Source organism: Mandrillus leucophaeus, unplaced genomic scaffold (assembly GCF_000951045.1).
Source record: "Mandrillus leucophaeus isolate KB7577 unplaced genomic scaffold, Mleu.le_1.0 Scaffold216, whole genome shotgun sequence".
NCBI classification, from domain to species: Eukaryota; Metazoa; Chordata; class Mammalia; order Primates; family Cercopithecidae; genus Mandrillus; species Mandrillus leucophaeus.
The window spans coordinates 2,937,256-2,948,667 of record NW_012102210.1 but is presented as its reverse complement, the minus strand read 5'-3'; the positions used below and the strand labels follow the sequence as shown (position 1 = coordinate 2,948,667).

At 35.8% G+C, this 11,412-nt stretch overlaps 1 protein-coding gene and 1 pseudogene across 2 annotated transcripts in view; both read right to left on the bottom strand.

The window, feature by feature from the left end:
- The window catches only part of ALMS1 (Alstrom syndrome protein 1), a 249,438-nt gene that overhangs the window by 140,462 nt on the left and 97,564 nt on the right, over positions 1–11,412 (bottom strand). The window lies entirely within an intron of this gene.
- Positions 7,034–8,298, bottom strand: LOC105540170 (annotated as a pseudogene). The gene has a single exon (XR_001006160.1). The product of XR_001006160.1 is annotated as a 60S ribosomal protein L3 pseudogene (transcript).

Genomic DNA, 11,412 nt, shown 5'->3' with positions numbered 1-11,412 from the left:
CTAGAAAACTGGCCCATTTTTATGGACTGAAAGATTAATACCTCCTAAACTAATCTAGAGATTCAAGTGGTAATATTTCCCATAGTAATCTAGAGATTCAACTCTTATTAAAAGCCTAGCTTTTTTTTTTTTCAATAATTGACAAGCAGATTGTAACCCCAGAATAGCCAAAATAATCTTGAAAATGACATTGTTGGAGGACTCACTCTTTCCGATTTCAAAACTTACTACAAAGCTACAACAATCAAGACAGTGCAGTACTGGCATAAGGACAGTCATGTAGATCAATGACATAGAACTGACAGTCCAGAAATAAACGCTAACATTTATGGTAAATTGATTTTCAACAAAGAGGTCATGAAAATTTAATGGGGAAAGAAGTCTTTTCAACAGTGCTGAAACAACTCAATATCTATATGCCAAGATGAACTTGCATGCCATACACAAAAACTGACTCAAAGGAGAAAGGCAACAAAAGTAAAAGTCAATAAATTGGACTAAATCAAAATTTAAAACTTCTGTTCACCAAAGGACACCATCAACAGAGTGAAAAGGTAACCTAGAAAATGGGAGAAAATATTTGCTAATCATGTACAATAAGTCTTCACTTAACATCATCAATAGGTACTTAGAAACTGCATCTTTAAGTGAAACAATATACTGAATACCATAGGAGCTTAACTCTTGTTTTATCAATTAACCTATATCAGTTTGTTTTGCTATGCTATACATCACTTCACTTACAAGTCACAGTTTCCAAGAACTCAACAAAGATGTGAGGCAAAAACTCACTGTATCTGATATAAGGTTAATATCCAGAACATATAAAGGACGCTTACAACTCAAGAACAACAACAAAACCTGATTCAAAGATAGGCAAAAATAATAGACTTTTCTCCAGAGAAGGTATACAACTGACTAACCAAAAATGAAAACAAGCTCAATATTACTAATCATAAGGGAAATGAAAATCACCACCACAATGAGACATCACTTCAGACCTGTTAGAATAGCCATTATTAAGAAGGAAAAAAAAAAAAAAAACCAGACAATAACAAGTATTGGCAAGGATGTGGAGAAATTAGTACCCTTGAACACCGCTGGTGGGAATGTAAAGTGTAGCCCCTATGGAAAACAGCATGGGGCTTCCTCAAAAACTTAAAAATAGAATGACTATATGATCCAGCAATTCCACTTCTGGGTCTATACCCAAAAGAAGTGAAAGCAGGATCTTGAAGTGATAATTATAACAAGCATGTTCACAGCAGCATTATTCACAATAGCCAAATGGCAGAAGCAACTCAAGTGTCTATCAACAGATGAATGGATAAACAAAATGTAGCATACACACACAATGGAATAATATAGTCTTAAAAAAGAAGGAAATTCTGACATATAGTACAACATGGGTGAATTTTAAGAATATACTACTGAATGAAATAAGCCAGTGGCAAAAAGACACATACTGTGTGATTCCGCTACTATAAGGTACTTAGAGTAGCCAAATTCACAGAGACAGAAAGTAGAATAGTGGTTGCTAGGGGCTAAGGGAAAGGCGAAAATGAGGACTTGTTGTTTAATGGATATAGAGTTTCAGTATTACAAGATTTAAAAAGTATAGAGATTGTTTAAACAACAACATGAATGTACTTAATGCCACTGAACCATATACTTAACAATGGTTAAGATGATAAATTTTATGTATATTTTATCACAATTTAAAAAAAATAAAAATAAAAATTTAATTGCCTCAAATAGAACCACAGATCTAAACATAAAAACCAAAACTAAGTATCTCAGAAGAAAACACTAAATCTTTGTGACCCTGGGTTATGCACTGATTTCTTAGATATGTCACCAAAAGTGCAAAGAATAAAAGTCTGATAAGTTAGAGTTCATGAGAATTTAAAACTTTTGTGTATCACAGGTCGCCATTAAGAAAGTGAAAAAGCCTACAGAATGGGAGAATATATTGGTAAGTCCATAAATCTGCTAATGGCCTAATATCCAGAATATAAAAAGAATGCTTGCAATTCAACAAATTTGTAAAGTGATAAATTTATAAATGGGTAAAGAATTTCAATAGGTATTTCATCAGAAAAGATAAATGACCAATAATCACGTGAAAAGATGTTCAACACCATTAGTTGTTAGAACTAGGTAAAAAATCACAATAAATACCCTTAACATCAGGCTATAATCAAAAAGACAGAAAATGACAAATGTTGGAAAGGATATGGAGAAACTGAAACCCTCATACACTGCTTGTGGGAATGTAAATAGTGTAGCTACTTCAGAAAAAAGTTTAGAAGTTCCTCAACATGTTAAACATGGAGTTACCATATGTCCCAGTAATTCTACTGTTAGGTATATACCCAAGAGAAATGAAACATCCACTCTAACACATAAACACTTACTATGTTCATAGCAGCACTATTCACAATGGCCAGAGTGGAAAATCCAAATGTCTACCAACTAATGAGTAAACAAAATATCTACACAATGAAATATAATTTGGCAATAAAAAGGGATGAAGTACTGATTCATGTTACAACATAACATGAATGACTCTTGAAAACATTATGCTACGTAAAAGAAGGCAGTCACAAAAGATCATATATTACAATTCTATTTACATAAAATGTTCAGAATTGGCAAATCCATAGGGAGAGAAAGTGAACTGGTGTTTGCCTAGGGCTAGGGAATTGGGGAAGAGGGGAGAATGACAACAAAGTTCTAAAATTATGTTATTGTAAAATTCTGTAAACAAACTATACACTTTAAGTGGGCAAACCTTATGTATTACAGTAAATTATACTGAGATAAAGTTATGAAATTACTGGTTAGCTAAAATACGTCTTTTACTGATTTCCAGAGACTATTTCACAATTAAAATTAATTCTCTCTTCTCAACAAATCTACATGAGTTTTATCAGGTTATATTATTCTTTCATTGTCCAGCTTAATGACACATCAGCCAGGTGCAGTGGCTCAAGCCTGTAATACCAGCACTTTGAGAGACTGAGGTGGAAAGACAGCTTGAGCTCGGGAGGCGGACGTTGCAGTGAGCTATGATATAGCTACTACACTCCAGCCTGGGTGACGGAGCAAGACCCTGTCACAAACAATGTCAAAGACCTCATATAACAAACCAAAAAAGAAATAAGTAGTTCTTCACCATCACGTAAACCAATACACAGACACACACACACACACACACACACAAAGAGTCAACAAGCACTAAAAAGTAAAAATTTACTTTCTACAAATAAAAGAAATATATTACCATGTGACACAAAACTTACTTAAAATCAATAAGCTTTTGGAAACACTTGTTTAAAAAAAATCTGTTAAAGCTGACTTCATTACGGAAAGTATATTTCTACTAATAGAACCAGTAACTATGCTAAGTATTTAACAATTTGACTATAATAGGTCATGGTGTGGGTCTCTGAGTTTAACCCATTTGGAGTTCATTTTTCATCAAATTAGGGAAGTTTTCAACCATTATTTCTTCAAATGTTATTTCTGCCCCTTTTGCTCTCTCTCTCTCTGTCTCTCTCTCTCTTCCCTCTAAGAATCCCATAATGCATATGTTGGTATGCTTGGGGATGTCCCATAGCCCTGTTCATTTTCTTTATTCTTTTCTCTTTCTGCTCCTCGAATGAATACATCAACTGACCTTTCTTCAAGTTCACTGATTCTTTGTTCAGACTACTCAAATCACCTATTGAACCCCTCTAATGAATTTTTGTTACTGTGCTTTTCAGCTGCAGAATTTATATTTGTTTCCTTTTTATAATTTCTCTTTGTTGATATTTCTTTTTGGTGAGAAATCCTTTTCTTGGTTCCCTTTAGTTCTTTGCTGATGGTTTTGTTTAGCTCATTGAGTACATTTCAGGTGGGCTTCCTCAGGGATAGTTTCACTAATTTCTCCACTTCTTTATTTCTTTGCATGCCTTATAATTTGTTGAAAACTGGACATATTGAATATTATAATGTGACAACTCTGGATACTGGAATTCTCCCCCTTCCCTGGAGTTTGCTGTTACTGCTTGTTGTAAGTGTTGTTTACTGACTATTTCATAAAGTTTACATTCTTTGTTGTACATGGAAGTGAAGTCTGTGCTCACTTAGCTTCAGGGTCAACTACTGTTTGACCGTTTCCTTAAACACCTGCAGCCAAGGAAAGAAAAAAGGTAATAGGAAAGAAAAAAAAACCACTCCCAGTCTTTTTTGCTCTGTGTTGCGGCATTTCATGAAAACTTAGCCAGACTGTTTACAATTCTATCTTAACCTTCACATCCTACTTAGTTAGGCAGAGCCGGAAGGTCAGCTAGTGGTGAAAGCTTAGGGTCTTCTCAAGCCTTCTGTGAGGAGTTGTCTAATCCTAGGCATGTACATAGCATTCTCAATTTCTCAGCATATACAAAAGCATTTAAAAGTCCTTATACCACCCTGTATCTCCTTTTCAACTGTTCCTTCCTGGCTTTTTGTCTACCTATTCATTGTCCTAATTTTTATCCCGACTCAGACTTCTACAGTTGATACTCTGGCTTTTAAATACTTTTGACACGTGATGACGGATAAGCCACCCCAGTCCCCAGAAAGCTCTGAGTTGTGTAAAACAAAAGGAAGCTCTATACCAGTCCTTCAGAGACTTCAGACAGGTTAAAACAATCACAATCTTTTGAGAGCAAGATCTGTACTAACCCTTCCGGTGCTAACAGCCTGCACCATGAGTGTAAGCTGCCGTTTTCAAAGCCATTATTAATCTAGGCACAAGGAATGGTAGGTGAGCAATTTAAGGTGCCATCGTGTTTTTCTGCAGTGCTACAGCTCCTTACTTTTCCTGTTTTTTTAATGTTAACTAAATTCCAGAGTTCTATAAAAATTAATTGTGATAGTTTCTGGAAGCTAACTAGGTGTTTTTGTAAGAACCCTAGAGTTCCCTACTCCACCACATTATATGACTTCTCTCACAAATGTTTTATATGCATAACAAAAGTATTTGCCTTTATTATGCTGATTGCAAATTTCAAATACATATTCTTTATCATATTTGAGGTATTATTCTACTGTAAAGAAATATTCTTCTAAAGAAATATTTTTAATTACAGATTTTTTAATTCCCAAATACTTTTTGGAGCTTAATGAATTATGACTTCTCCATTAGATCTACTAATGTAAAAACTTATTCATAAATTTCCTAATATTGAACTACCTGCTTTGCCTGTGATACCTATGTAACATCAATTCCCAATTCCCCCTTCCTCCCAGTCCTTGGCAATCACCACTCTACTCTCTGTTTTCTGAATTTGACTATTTTTAGATATTTCACGTAAGTGAAATCATTCAGTATTTGTCCTTCTGTGACTGGATTATTTTAATGTCTTACAGGGTCATCCATGTTGTCACATACACCAGGACCTCCTTAAGGTGGAATAATATTCCATTGTATGTATATACTACATTTTCTTTATCCATTCATCTATCAATGTTTATACATCTTGTTTATGTATCTTGGCTATTGTGATTAATGCTATTGTGAACATGGGATCTCCTCAAGATTCTGATTTCATTTCCTTTGGATATGCACCCAGAAGTGGGATCATATGGTAATTCTATTATTTTTTTTTTAGGAATCTCCATACTATTTTCCACAACGGCTACACTATTTTACATGCCCATCTACAGTGTACAGGGTTCTAATTTCTCCACATCCTCTCCAACACCTGTTACAGTTTGTTTTGTTTTGATATCAGCCATCCTAACAGATATGAAGTGGTAAGTCATTGTGGTTTTGATTTGCATTTTCCTGATGACTGGCGATATTGAGTATCTCTTCATATACAGCACCTTACACATTTGTATGTTTTAAGAAATGTTCATTTAAGTCTTTTACCCATGTTTTAACCAGGTTATTTGCTTTTTGTTTTGGGGATTTTTTTTTTCTTTTTTTTCTTTTGGCTGTTGATTTGCAGGTGTTCCTTATATACTTTGGATATTAACCCCTCATTAGATACATGGTTTACAAATATTTTCTCCTATTCCATAGATTACCAGTTCATTCTCTTAACTGTTTCCTTTGCTGTGCAAAACCTTTTTAGTTTGATGCAGTCCTGTTTGTCTATTTTTTAAATTGCTTTTGCTGTAGCTATAAGTTGTTTTATGTAAGACTTTGGTAACCACAAAGAAAATACCTATAGAAGATACACAAAAGAAAAAGAAAAAAAAATGAAGGATCAAAGCAAAATCAACAAATTACAAAGGAAGACAGCAAGAGAGGAGAAAAGGGACGAAAGAACTGTAAGAAAGAAAACAATTAACAAAATGGAACTAGTAAGTCTTTCCCTATCAATAATTTAATGTAAATGCAGTAAACTCCCTAATCAAAAGACATATAGTGGCTGAATTAATTTTAAAAATAAGATCCAACTATATGCTATCTACAAGAGACTCACTTTAGATTTAAGGACACACAGGCTAAAAGTGAAGGAACAGGAAAATATACTCCATGCAGATAGCAACCAAAAGAGCACAGTTGTGGCCATACTATCAGACAATATAGACTTTAAATAAAAAACCATCCCAAGAGACAAAGAAGGTCATATGATAAGAGAGTCAATTCATCAGGAAGATAACACAAGTATAAACATATATACACTCAACATCAGAGCACCTAAATATATAAAGCAAACACTGATGGAACTGAAAGGAAAAATAGCAATACAATAGAAGATGTCAGTACTCCATTTTCAATAATGAATAGAACACACATATACTGAATATTCCACCTAACAGTTGCAGAATACACAGTCTTCTCAACTGCACACAGAACATTCTCCAGGAAAGATCACATATTAAGTCATAAAACAAGTCTAAACAAATTTAAGAAGACTGAAATGATACCAAGCTTTTTTTCCCAAGCACAATAGACTAAAATTAGAAATCAGTAACAGAAGGAAAACTGGGACAATCACAATTATGTGGTAATTAACAACACACTCTTTTTTTTTTTTTTTTGCAGTGGAAAATAACTTTTATTGAGACCCCACCAGCTGCAAAACCTGCTCCTGGCATTAAGCTCCTTCTTCCTTTGCAATTCGGTCTTTCTTGAGTGGTCCCATGAATGCTTTCTTCTCTTCCATGGTCTGAAAGTGGCCATGGTCAAACTTGGAGGTGGTGTCAATGAACTTAAGGTCAATCTTCTCCACAGCCCGCCGCTTCGTCTGCCCCAGCAAGGACTTGCGGAGTGTGCGCATCCGCTTCTTCGTTCCCACCACACAGCCTTTCAGCATGACAAAGTCATTGGTCACTTCACCATAGTGGACAAAGCCACCCAGAGGGTTGATGCTCTTTCAGGCAGGTCATAGTCAGTGGAAGCATTGTTCTTGATCAGCTTGCCGTCTGTGATAAGGCAGCCCTGGCCAATCTTAAAGATCTTCTTGTTGATCTCAGTGTGGTGATGGTAGCCTTTCTGCCCAGCACATGCCAAAGAGAAGGCCACACAAGCAGGATGCCATGCCCCAATACAGGCCACCTTGCACAGACCTCGGTGGGTCTTGCGGGGCAGCTTCTTGGTGTGCCTTTGTAGCCTTTGCCTTTGGTCACCCTGATGACGTCGATCATCTCATCCTGCCCAAACACTTGGTTCACAGGTACCTGCTGCTCGAGCCTCTCACGGGCCCAGTCCAGCTTCTCAGCCACGGTGCCTCCATTCACCTGGATCTCCATCAGGTGGGCCTTCTTCTGGCGCAGAGGAAGCAGGTGCATCTGGGTGTGGGCAATGACACAGATGACTTGGCAGTACTTCTTCATGCTGCTGAAGTCCTTCTCCAGCTGCTTCTTGCCATCCTCATCCTGCCATTTCTTGCAGTACTTGGTAAAGGCCTTCTTCTTAGATTTATGCCAGTTCTTATAGAAACGCCTCTTGCATCCATCACTGATGTGCTCAGCGAAGACAGTCTTGAAGGTCCGGAGGCCTCGAGGGGTTTCCATGTAGCCCACAATGCCCACAACCACCATGGGTGGCGTCTCCACAATAGTCACAGCCTCCACCACCTCCTTCTTGTTCACCTTGGATCCTGGCCTGTCAACTTCCCGCACGATGTGGGTCATGCCAGCCTTGTATCCCAGGAAGGCTGTGAGGTGGACCGGCTTAGACGGGTCATCCTTAGGGAAGCTCTTGACCTTCCCGCGATGCCTGCTGCTGCGCTTCCGAGGCAGGAAGCTGAGGGACCCATGCCTGGGAGCGGATAACTTTTTGTGAGACATCATGCAATCAAATCCCACCGGTAGAGCAACAACACACTCTTAAACAACCAGTGGATCAAAGATGAGATCAAGGAAAATTTAAAAATATCTTAAGACAAAAATACAACAAATGAAAACTTACGGGATGAAGCAAAATCAGGACTAAGAGGGAAGTTTCTAATGATAACTGTCTGTTTTTAAAGGAAGAAAGATCTCAAATAAGCAACTCAACTTTACACCTCAAGGAACTAGAAAAAGAAGAACAAAACTCAGCCCAAAGTTAGCAGAAAGAATGAAAGAATAAAAATTAGAGCAGAAATGAAAAACAGGAAGAAATCAACTAAACTGTTAGTTTTGAAAAGGTAAAAACAATGTTAAACATTTAGCTAGACTAAGAAAAAACTAGAAGACTCAAATAAATAAAATTAGAAATAAAAGTGGAGACATCACACTGATGTGAAAGATTCATAATTTCAGGTATGTCTTCTGAGGTTTTTGTTAATGTTCTCAAATAAATTAGGAAGTTTTTATTAGTGTATTGGAGCTCTTTATATAGCACAGGAGTTATCCATTACCTGATAGCTTGAGTCACCCACATAAACATCTAAGTCAGGCATTGTTTTTTTCTTTTTGTTAAGAATATACCAAAAAGTTGATAGAATGTTAAAATAAACATGTGAATTCCTTCTACTTAGATTCAACAACTGTCGAACAATTTCCCCTATCCCTCCACAAAGCTTTATCCTTCCACAAAGACACTGTGATTTGACACTTCAACCCTAAATAATTCACTTATATAACCACAATGTCATTATCACACCCAGCAAATACTCCATAATGTTACCTAATATTGAGCCAGGTCAGGTGCTTTACTTGGAAGCCAAATGTTTGATCAATAAAGTTTTTCTCTCTCAGTCATGTTTACTCTATTACACATTTCTGTTTAATTACATTATCTAAGAAAATCAGTCATTTCATGAAAATTTTATACCTAACAAGAAAAGAGTTATACTTTATTTTCTCTCATTATTTCAAATTTTCTCAGTGGTATTATCTGGCATGCTCCTTTTCATTTATAACATTTATGTTTTTCCTTCTCCTCTTCTAGCTAGTCAGAGCTTTCTTTTGATTTGGAATTTTTCCAAGGTCCAAATCTAGACTTTAATGCTCAATTCTATTTTTCTGTTTTCTAGTTAATTGATAGATTTTATTTTATAATTTCCTTCTTACTACTTTTGTAGTTTGGTTTGGTTTATTTTAGAGTATAAGTAAAGTTTATTTCATGGTTTTTTGTCTAAACGTGTTGAGTTATTGGTTCATATACTAAATGACATAAAGAATTGACTTCAAACTTTTCTTCTCTTCTTCTATTACCAAACAGAAAAGAGAAGGAGAAGAGACAGTATTCTGCCAAGAGAGATCAGTAAATCCTTGGGTACAGCGTGAATCTCATTCTCATAGCATGGAACAGGCCAAAATGATCTCAATAGTTTTTGACAACAAGCAATCTAACAGAGTTTCCTTTAGGAGCCTACGAATGCATTTCTGTGAGGTAGAGGGCAGTAAGATAAATCCTCATTGTGGTTTGGAATTGTATCTGAACATAAAATTTGTACCTTGATGTAGAAAACAAAGAGAAAAAGGACAGAAGCAGGTTCCTCCTTATCGTTAATTACTTTAAAAGCAAATAAATTATCCAATCAAAAGACAGAGATTGGCAGAATGCTCCAACTATATACTGTCTACCATAGACTCACTTACATGCTACAACATGGATGAACCACATGTGACTAAGTGAAATAAGCCAGTCACCAAAAGACAAATACTGTATTATTCCATTTATAGGAAGTACTCAGAGTAATCAAAATCATACGAAACAAAAAGGAAAATGGTGGTTGCCTGCGGCAGATGGGAAGAGAACGAGAAGTTACTATTTAATGGGCAAAAGTTTCAGTTTCACAAGATGAAAAGGGTCTTGGAGATGGATGGTAGTGGTGGTGGTTGCACAACAATATGAATGTACTTAATACCAGTAAACTGTACATTTAAAAATAGTTAAGAGGTAAATTCTGTGTTATGTGTATTTTACCACGATAAAAAAAATTTAAAGACACATCTGCCTTGATTCATTGAAGCAGTCTGTGCCAGCTGGATATAGCATCTTATTAATAAATACAATTTATTTCTCTATGTACTTAGCTTTTCAAAAGAAATTTTACTATTCTCTAATAAAAGATCTCATAAATCTTGTTAGATTTACACCTTGATGCTTTTTATAAAGTTTTTGCTATGATTAGAAATGGTTGCCTTTTTAAAGTTCCTTTTCTATTTCAGTTGTATCTCTTGTTCAATGTTTCTGTTTAATTAATATAAAATAAATCATTAATAAGGTGTACAAATCTGAAGTCAGGCAGTTTATTTTTTATATGTGTTGACAGCAATGTAAATACTGCCCATATCCAGATATACAAAACTTCCTATACCTGAGAAGACCTCTTGTGCCTCTTCCCGGTCAATAACACACACCTGACTCCACCAGAGGTAACCATTCTTATCACTTTTTTCACCATTGGTTAGTTTTTGAATTTCATATGAATGGAATTATTCAGTATGGCTCGTTTGTGTCTCGCTTTTCTGCTAACCACAACATGTGTGACAGCTTTCAAAGTTGTTGAGGCAGTAGTAGTTTGCTCTCTTTTATGGCTACACAGGATTTCACTGTATGAATAAAGCATAATTGATTCATCTATTCTACTCCTGATATACATTTATATAGTTCTCAGTTTGAGGCTACTATAATTATTATTGACCATGTCTTCTATTGAACATAGGTACTGATATTTCTTGAGTATGCACCTAAAAAGAAGTAGTAATGAAGTGTCCCAGGTCAGGCAGATGTTTACCATTATGAAATAATTGTAAATTATTTTAAGAGTTTTGGTAAGCCCGGGAGGCGGAGCTGCACTCCGGCCTGGGCGACAGAGCGAGACTCCGTCTCAAAAAAAAAAAAGAGTTTTGTACCAGTTTACCTTCCCATCAGCAATAAATGACTGTTTCAGTTGCTTCATAACTTTACCAATATTTAGTATTGTTCTCTTTTTAATTTTAGCTACTCTGATATGAAGCAGTATCTCATTATGGTTAATTTGCATTACC